The 10,482-nt window shown below is 40.1% G+C and overlaps 1 protein-coding gene across 14 annotated transcripts in view; it reads left to right on the forward strand.

Annotated features, from left to right (window-relative positions):
- Window positions 1-10,482, forward strand: part of LPP (LIM domain containing preferred translocation partner in lipoma) — a 637,546-nt gene that overhangs the window by 331,509 nt on the left and 295,555 nt on the right. The gene's annotated exons all lie outside the window — the stretch shown is intronic.

The following is a 10,482-nucleotide window of genomic DNA, read 5'->3' on the forward strand; positions in this document are numbered from 1 at the left end:
TTTGCACCTGCAATTGTTGGACTAAGCATTTTGATTTAGAAAATTAGAATTCCAGTTCCAGCTCTGTATGTTTGGAAGTGTGAATTTCAGCTGTTTTGTCTTTCCAAACTTCATTTTCCTCATCCGTGATATGAATACACCCTCTGCTTACCATATATGGTTTTGGGGGAAGTTAATGATATACTGTGCATTTAAGTGCTGTGTCAATTATGAAGCACTATACAAATATTTTTCAAAGTCATCCCAGTTATCAGATGCAATATCATGTTAAACAAGATACATTTTACCTTAGGCACATCCTTTCCCCACTCAGCTAAGGTAAATATTGACTTTTCTAACTGTTTTCGGGAGGAAGTAGTGCATTATAAACTTGTCACCTTTTGCATAGAATCCTTTCATTTCCTTCCTACATTGATTTCTCTCCCAAGCTGCTTTTAAAAATAAGCAATTAAAACTTGTCATTTGGTTATTTATGCATGTGAATACCTACGTATATGTGCAATGTGGTCACACATATATGCACATATTATGAATTTTCTCCTAGTATCCTTTTATGTAAGATGCCCTACAAGACACATTTATTAAGAATGAAGTAGTGAGTTATTTTGCTTGAAATTTAATCTTTTCTTTTGGCATTTGCATTGGAGAGAGAACTGGGTTGAGCCAAGAGAAATAGATTCTCCTCCCAGTTCTGCAATTAACAGGCTGTGTAAAATAAGTCAGTTCCTCTCTCTAAGTTCAGGTCCCTGTTTATAAATGAGGCTGGTTTTTACTTATTCCTTCCACTCTCAATGTCTACATATTAGAGTTATAAGGTGGCTTTTAAATGACATCTCTTACCTTTTTGAGAAACTCCGAACAGAGGCTCCACTTGGAACAGACCTACATCTATTGTAGTAAGATATTTTCCCTTTCTTGCCTCAGGCCCAACTGCTGTACATTTCATCCCAGTAGAGGAAAACTTCTCCATACCTTTCCTTCAGAATATGGCTAGTCCCTGTGGGGACCTCTTTGGGTTTTTTAGGGCTGTGTTTCAGTTGGTATCATTGACAATGTAAGAAGACTCTGTCCTGTTTTTGATTCCCTGGGATAGAGATGTTGGGTGGTGGGGGTTGGGGCAGGCTTTCACGTTTTTTATTGAATTTTTCCCTTTAGTGATATTCAGAGGATCTACTTTATTATTTCATGGTAAAAAAAAGTCTTAGTTTTCTAGTGCTGTGTAACAAATTGTTTAAAAACCTAGCAGCTTGAAAATACATTATTATATTGTTTTGTGGGCCAGGAATCCGGGCACAGCTTATCTGAACCATCAGTTCACAGTTTCTCACAAGCATGAAATCAGGATATTAGCCCAGAGTCTACAGTCTCATCTAAAGGCTTGACTGGGGAATGAGCTGCTTCCAAGCTCAGGTGGTTGTTGTCAGGGTTCAGTTTCTCCTGGGTTGTTGGACTGAGGGTTGGTTTCTGTCTGACTATCAGCTATGGACTGCCCTCAGCTCCTTGTCATGTGGACGTCATCAGCATGGCAGCTCATTACATCAAAGCATGGAAGCTGAGAAGGCAATAGGTTGACCCTGCCCACAGATGTAAGTCATAATCATTTGTAACCTAATCATGGAAGTGACACCTCATCATATTTACCATAATCTGTTGATTAGAAGTGGGGAACTAAGATCAGACCACACTCGGGGTGAGGGAATTGTGCAATGTTGTGACTACCAGGAGGTGGGGATTATCGGGGGCAATCTTAGAAACCTGCCTACCACAGAAGAGGGTGAAGTTAGATTTATTGTCACAGAGATTTAGCGAAAACGTGAATTTGCTTGTGGAATCTGGTGGATGTATTAAGTCAAGGAGTGGAGGAGACAGGTGGGATATCAAGAGAAGATTATGGTCTGGAAGGAACAAGAGGTAATGGAAGGCTTTAACAGATGTAGGAGATATTCCACTCTCTGAGATTAGAGCTGGATGGGGTTTTAGAGGTCTTTTGATCTAACCACCCCATTTTCTCAAGGAATCTAAAGTATATAAAGGCCTTACTCAGGCCACAGTGATTGTAGCTGAGCCAAGAGTTGGACCAAAGTCATCAGATTTTGTCCAGTTTGTTAACTTGGTATAATGGCAACAGCTTTGGATTTGAAGTAAAAAGATCTGGCTTTGTGACTTTTGATTTGTCTCTGAGTAGCTGTGTGACCTTGATCAAGTTACTTCCTTGAGATATGGTTACTCAGTCTATAACGTGGAGTTATCTATCATTTGTCATTGTATATTTATTTATGTTGGGTGAAGAATACATTAGTTCTTTATAGACTATAACAGCAATTAGAATAAAGAATGACTTTGTTGAAATTAATGATGTGTAATTTGAGGCAAAGCATGCACCTCCTTTTGTCAGAAAGGATGAGTATCAGTTCATAAAGATATAGATTATTTTATCTATCTCTATATCTGTATCAGTCATCCATTGGTATATGATGAGCTACCCCCAAACATAGTACTGTTTTTTTTGCTCACAAATGTACAATTTTGGTAGTGCTCCGTGAGGATGGCTTATCTCTATTCTGCAGTCATCTCGGATGGCTTGACTTGGGTGCAGAGGATTCACTTTCACCATAAATAGCTTATGGCTGGCAGGTTGGTGCTGGGAGCTTGGCTAGAGCTGTGCATCAGGAACTAGGGTTTCTCTGCATGTGGATCTCTCCACAGGCCATGAGGGCTTCCTTATAACATTGTGCCTTAGTTCCAAGAGCAAATATCCCAAGAGAATACGTTGGAAATGCATGCATTTTTGTGACCTAGTTTTAAAAGTCACATATGGTGTCATTTCCACTGTACACTGTTGGTTGAGGTAGTCCCAAGACTTGCCCAGGTTCAAGGGCAAGGAACATAGACTCCACCTTTTGATGGGGTTGTGGCAAGGTTCTAGAAGAGCATGTGTGCGAAAGATACTGTCGTAACCATCTTTGGAAAATACAATCTGCCATTGTATTATAGTGTATATTTTATATTGTATTGTATCATGTTGTATCATGTCATAGTTTATCATATCATACTATAATCATTTATGTTATATTATATTGGTTTCCATTGTTGAGTACTTACTAAGTGCCAGACATGTTGTAAGTTCTGTAATTCTCTTAGGGTTCACTTAATTCATGCAACCATCCTGTGAGGTAGTCATTATTATCGTTTCAGCAGATCAGAGAACCGAAGCACAAAGATGTTAAGTAAGTTACCTAAGGTCAAATCAGTTCATAAGTGGCAGAGTTCAGATTCGAATCCAGGTGATCTAATTCTGGAGCCCATAGTATTAGCCCCTCTGCCATATTGCTCCTGTGTTTTTATCTATATCTCAAATCGTGTCCATACCATTCTCTTACCCACACCTTTCCCATTCCCATCTCCATCTGTCTATTTTAGAGTGTGGATGGAGAAGCAGACTGAATAGGGGGGAATCACATGCAGGAGTAGTATTACCTTTGAAAGTGATGGGTCTGAGCCTGTCCCCATGCACGCCAGGGGCCAATGCTAGGAGGTTCTCAGGAGAAAAACCACTTAACATCTCACTGGTTCCGTACAGAGTTTGGGGTGGCCATGATGATTTTGCCTTTAATTTAATAAGACTTATGGGAGTCTGGGGAAATCCAGGGAGAGCAGTTGAGTAAGAAGAGATAGATCAAAAAAGGAAAATGGGAAACGGGCCAATATTTCAAAACCAGAAAAATGAAGAGACATCTATTTTTGTCCTTCCAAAGTTCAGCTACCTGGTGTCTACCTGGTGGTATATCTGGTAAGTTAAATCCTACTAGTTTCTATATTGGGGTTTTTATAGAGTCCAGCCCATATATTGAGAAACCACAGTCAATTATGGGCTAGTTTGTGTCGATTTTTTAAAAAATTTATTTATTCATTGAATCATTTACTTTTATGTTCAACCAGCAATTGTTAGGCCCCTATTGAATGCAGAGCACTGCAGATTAAAATCAAAGGAGCACAGTTCCTACCTTTCCCCATCCCACAAGGAAGTTGTAATGTAGGAAACAGATGTATAAACAGATGATAGTGGTACATGATAAATACAATGGAATGTGCTCCAGTATCCTCCTGGAGAGGTCAGAGGAAGATTTTCAAAGGTGGCATTTAAGTAGATATATTAAGGAACTGGAAATAGTTCAGCCCACTTGGAGCTCAAGGTATGTAGGGCAAGCGCTATGAGATAAACTGGGAAGGAAGGTAAGTAGAGATGTTTCTGCAAATGCATTTCCTCCTTCTGTCTTCCTTTCTGCCTTATATACACAGTGATGACTCAGTACCAGAAATTTCAGGCAACAAACAACAAACATACATAATATTACATTTCTCTGCAATTCCTCCTATCTGTCCTCAGTGCAGTTACCTCGATGACAGTAATTCATCTGAAAAACTGTCAGGATGGGGTCTAGAAAGTCCTGTGTGCCATCCTGGTAAAATCACACCAATCATAAGTCTCTAGCGATACTAGGGTCAGCCTTCTGTCCTCCAGCATCCCCTCTTTGTAAAGCTGCTGAGCCTGTCCATAGCAGTAATATGGTGACACGTCATTAGGAAGAACTTTACTGCACGCAAAGCACATTTACAATACATTGTCCCTTGTATTACTTGTCACATATGAATTAGTTGTTAATCCGTCTGATATATGATGAAATCGAAGCCCAGAAATGTGAAATGACTTGCCTTAATTCTCACAAAAATAAAACTAGAGAACCCAGTGCTTAAATTCACATCTTCTGTCTCCAAATCCCAACATATTTGTAGTACATCAGTGGTCCTCTATAGCTGGGAGTGCTGTTTAAATGAACTCTTAATTGGAAGCTTGATATATAAAATGGCTAAAGTGGAACAGATCTGTGCTTGAAATATGGAGCTGGGGCTCTGGAGCGTTGCTGAGCATCATCTTACTCTCTCTGCAGGCTACTCTGAGACATCTCCATCTCTAGTGTGAAAACTCGCCCCATTACACTGTGCTAATTCTTCATGTCCTTCCTTGGAACTCTCAGGAAGGACATGATGATATTTTGCTGCCCAGGTTGGGATTCATGTGGGAAGTGAGCCACTGTCCATGTGGGGTCAGCCACACCATTCTCCCACTGATCTTCCTATGACTTCCTGCGGGTCAAGGCCCAGCCCATGAGAGAATAATGGGGAGAATAAAAAAAACAGAAGATGATGAAAGCAATTTGGTACAGTGCACAGAACATGTGAATTCTCCTCCTAATTCTGCCCCTAACTTACTGTGTGATTTTTGTCAGGCAAGCTACTTCTCTTCTCTTGTGCCAGTGTTTCAGTTCACGAACTATAGATATCAACTCCAGGTCCCCCCAGGTTCTCATAGAAATATTCCATGAGGCCTTCATTCCTTGAGGAAGAACATAGCTTCTGCCACTTCGCACCCCAAAACGAGGATCAGCCCTGGTGTTTCACACTTCCTTTCATGACCTCCTGTGGTAGATGTTTTGAAAGTGTCATATTTCATGGATAGAGGGAACTTCACCTGGTGAGTTGGACAAGTTATCATCATGCAGGAATTCAAGTTCTTACTCACTTTTTATCCATGAATTGGTTCAGCATTTCATTAGACTCCCTGCTTTATTTTGCTGTCTTGAATATGGGGATAATGAATGAGGAAATCCTTGGGGTGAAGAAGAGGGAGGGAAAAGGCAGGAAAGGAGGAGGGCTCTGAGTGTAAAAATTGTTAACCATGGGGTCTCTTGTCCTAGAAGAATCAGAATAGATTTGATTCAAGTCTAAAAGTAGGAAGAAGAAAAACATAGAAACCAGGAGGGGCAGAGACGGTATTGATGGCAGAGCCCTTTGAAAAGGCTACATGGTTCAATTTTTGTCTTTCCAACACTGCACTGTGGGAAGGGTCATTGGAGATTTTCTGGATCAAGACCCTCAGTCTTACGGAGGAGGACAACGAGGCCTGGGCAGGGTACTGACTTGCCTGCTCACACTGCTTCTGCACATCCCTTCCATAGGGTAGTTCCTGGAGAGTGTACTCCTTTGGGAAGCAGTGGGTGCAGGGGTGGGGTGGTCCTAAGATGCCCCAGTACTGGTTTGACCTCTATGGGTGCACCTAAATAGTCACCAACAGTCACTGGCACTAGGAGTCAGAGCTAGTTGAGAAGAAACCAAGACTTCTACTGGAATGACAGGTAAAGGAAACCAAGGGCACAGTATTTTGATAACAGTAGGCTCCACTGTCACGCCTGCAATATACTTGATGTGTTTAGAGGCCTTGAATTTATGAAAATAATTATAACATGCTCCAATACAAAGCATTTCGCCATGTAAGCTGGATGTTGGCCGACCTTTTAAGAGAAATCTCTATTTCTCAGTTTTGTTTTGTTTTACTCATTGATTCCTTTTTTTGGCCTGGAACATATTAAAATATGATTGCAGTACTGGACTATATTATCTCCTCTTGCATATTAAAGTTCTATATTATTATTATTATTTTTTTTAAGATTTTATTTTTCCTTTTTCTTCCCAAAGCCCCCCGGTACATAGCTGTGCATTTTTAGTGGTGAGTCCTTCCAGTTGTGGCATGTGGGATGCTGCCTCAGCATGGCCTAGTGAGCAGTGCCATGTCCGCGCCCAGGATTCGAACCAGTGAAATCCTGAGCCGCCAAAGCAGAGCACACGAACTTAAACACTCGGCCACAGGGCCGGCCCCCAAAGCTCCATATAATTTTTTAAAAATCCAAGAAAGATATAAAGGGAGCCTCATTGTGGTGCTTTTTCCTCTCCAAATGTTTTTTCTGGTGCCATGGACACTGTCTAAGGAGATTAAAGGACGTTGGTTTGACTGATAGCTCAGATACCTGAAAAAGGTGATTTTTTAAAAAATGGTTTTACGTAGTTCATGTATTTTTGATATCTCAGAGCCTGGTTACCAGAAAATTCTACTTTATAGTAATACTTTGGCTTTACCGCTGAAAGGTGTAGCATTGTGCTTTATCTCATTATCTCTAGCATGCAGCATCTGAGATGCAGAAAAGACTGATAAACCCAATAAATATAAATTCAGCTTGCCTGAGACTGAGTAGCACAGAGGCCACCATTACCACCCATTTCCCTTTCTGCACAGGGGAATGTGGTTTTTCATTAAAAATAGAGTTTGCACTCTTATGACCACCTTGCACCCTTTCTTGAAGTGGGTAAGAAACAATAAACATGCGCAGGCTCACACATCCATTCTCGTTCCATGTTCAGCACCATTTGGGAAGAGAAGGCCTTAGAATGGGAAACTTAATCAAAAGATTTGTCACTGTTTTGATGTGAAATATCTAATTGCCTTTCTGCTTGGCAGGATATGTGTTTGTAAAGCTATTATCTGTCAAGACCTTTATTTTTATTTGTAAACTAGCTTCCTGAGTTCTCTAAATTTCCCTTCTCCTCTTACCTAGCTCTCCCCAACTCCACATGCCCATGAGCATACACGCACACACACACTCACACACACACATTCACTTATACATGCATACTCACACACTTGTACACACACATGTATACACATGTGCACACGTGTAATGCACGTATACATATATACATGTGCACACACCTACACATATGACATATATACACACACAGAGACTCATACTTTCTGAACATTCGCTGGCGGTACAGTCTTTAGTGTCTGAGGACGTAATAGTCATAGTTGGTATCGCTCAAGTTCCTGTTTTTTCTCAGGATCTCTGCTAAATGTTTTGCATGCATTATTTTATTTAATGTTTACACTTAAGAAGTGATACTCGTAGTATCCCCGTGGAACAGATGAGGAAACTGAGGCATGGGGCAGGTAAGTAGGTTTCCCAAGATCACACAGCTTGTGACTAAGTGGGAATTACAGCTGTGGCTGTCTGATTCCAAAGTCCATGCTCCTATCCACTACACAATGGTACTCTGAAATAGTACTCGAAAAGATTTGGCCCCCTCCAAGGAAAAATCTTCAAAATAAATCAGAATTCTTGCACATTGAGATTCATCACTTGTAACTTTTCTACACAGGGCCGTGACCTATTGTGGTAGAAATAGGTCTGGACTAGAAATCACATCTATGGGCCTTATCACTTTCTCTGTCTCTTTCTGGTGATTTTGGGCAGGTACATAAATGGAGAAAATAATCTAGTTCATACCCTCATAGAGGTATAATTAAGCTCTGTTGAGATGATGCCAAAAAAGTTCTGTTAGAAAACATGCAGAGCTATCTGTGTTTGAGGTATGACTACTCTGGTCCTATTACCTCTTACGCCATCTTCCACTCTTGCCACATTTACCTGGTTGTTTGCTTAGGGAGGGGAAGAGATCTCAGGTCTCTTCAGTGGCCTCTTGTTTATTTTAGCAAACAGTTGGAATGACTTCGCTATTACCTCATTGCCTGGACAGTCAGAACCAAGACACAGACTCTTAGTTGATGTGTACGATTCCATTCACTGCAAGAACTAGTGTTGTAGGCCTACCCAGCGTTATCTTTTCCAAAGCACTGCCACATATATGTTGTGCTTATTGTAAATGAGAAAACTGAGACATACGACTGATTTAAAGTTATAGAGTTAATGTTTAGAAGATAGGGAATTTAGAAAATAGGACTTAAAATTAAGTTCTCTTTTCATTAGATCATCATTCCTCCTTGGAAGTTGATGGACACAGGGAGGTTCAAGGTTGTAGTGTATTAACATATTAGTGCTAAGTGTTAATTTTTACTTTCATGGAAAGTAGTGTTTGTGTTCTCTCTTAGTATATTTACAACATCAGTTTGCACAGTGGTTGTGAAGCTTTCCCAAACTTCCTGTAAGTCTCAGATGATGTAGTATTTTGACAAGATACTTTTTTGGTAAGAGAAAAAGGATTCTGTTTTGGTGTTAATGGGACCAAGGTACTTCAAAGGCAATCTTACTTTATCAGAATCCCCCTATTCAACACTCTCCACTTTAATTGAACAAAACCCCTGTGTTATAAATAGCAATTTGTGCAACACTTAAAAAGTGTAATTCAAGAGAGAGCAGAATAATAAATCAAATAAAGCAGCAGCTAGCAACACAACAGTTTCTGAAAAATAAAGTGAATAAAACAAGTCTTTGGATATTAATCATGGTGGCCATACCCTAAGCACTCATTTATTTTTGGTAATTGAGATCTTTGAAAAGCACAAATTTGCTGGTCCGTTGCACTTACAGGCTTCAGGTTACCAGTGAGTTGACTGGAAAGGCTGTTGGTTAGAGGTGGTAGGGCACATAGGTCCTGGTGAGAAATGTTGAATGAACAGATATCCCTATTTCCTGAGTGGAGACAGTGGTAGCTGTGCTGCCTAACTCCTGGGGCTATGTATTAAATTCGATGATATCAATGAAAGTGCTGTTTACGTCTCCAAACATTAGTTGGTGTCCATGTCTCTTTTGGCAAAACGGCCCCTTGTGAGCCTCAGGGAGCTTATTGTATCTACAGAAAGGAACTAGGTCATCAGATATTTTCAGTAAGAATTGCATAAATTTCTATATAATGTCATCCAAACTATGAGCTCTTGGAGAGAGTTAATAATCTATTATTAAACTTAGTAAACTTAATTGCATATAAAGTATCTAATGTTTCCAAATATTTTGGCATCTCATCAAACTAGTAGGTATATATGGGACAGATGCTATGTTAGTCGCCAGGAACTTACCTTTTAATAGGAAACTATAACGTATACATGAATAGAGAACATAGAGGAAGAACTTTGATCTATGAGAGAATGGAGACTGTATGGCTTGGTGTGTGTTTGGGAGTGGGAGGGATGGTGGTGGCTGTTGAGGAGTCACTTTCTTCCCAGGAGATTGTTCTCCATTGAAAAAAGTCATGTCTGAGCCTGGCCTTTATTAACTGGTCAGTTGTGGGCGTTTGATAGCATGGTTGGAGTGATGCTCCAGGAGAAGAGATCTCTAGCATAGACCCTTTCAGGAACCTGAGCAATTTAGTTTTGTCTTGGAAGTAGAGTATGAGAAGGGAGGGATGGTAAAGGCCCAAATTAGAAAGATGTGATACCATCTTGGAGGTCCTTGAAAGACAGATGGAAAAGCTTGTGAAAATGCAGTTACGCACCACATAATGACGTTTTGGTCCACATATACAAACGTGGTCCCATAAAATTAGTACCATATAACCTAGGTGTGTAGCAGGCTATACCATTTAGGTTTGTGTAATTTTACTCTATGATGTCCTACAATGACAAATTCACCTCATGATGCTCAGAACGTATCCCCATTGTTAAGTGGCACATGAATATAGTTTGAATATTCACTGATCAACTGAAAGAGAATTACATTGTGTCCGTGGGATCTTTCCATTGGGACCTTCAATTTCGCCATCTATCAAATGAGGGTGTTTACTTTCTAATCTCTAAAGTTGTGACTCTAATCTCTGATGTTTCATAATTCTTTGAATTATTATATCTTAAACTCCCGC

The sequence above is a fragment of the Equus caballus genome, chromosome 19 (genome assembly GCF_041296265.1).
Source record: "Equus caballus isolate H_3958 breed thoroughbred chromosome 19, TB-T2T, whole genome shotgun sequence".
In the NCBI taxonomy this organism is placed as follows: Eukaryota; Metazoa; Chordata; class Mammalia; order Perissodactyla; family Equidae; genus Equus; species Equus caballus.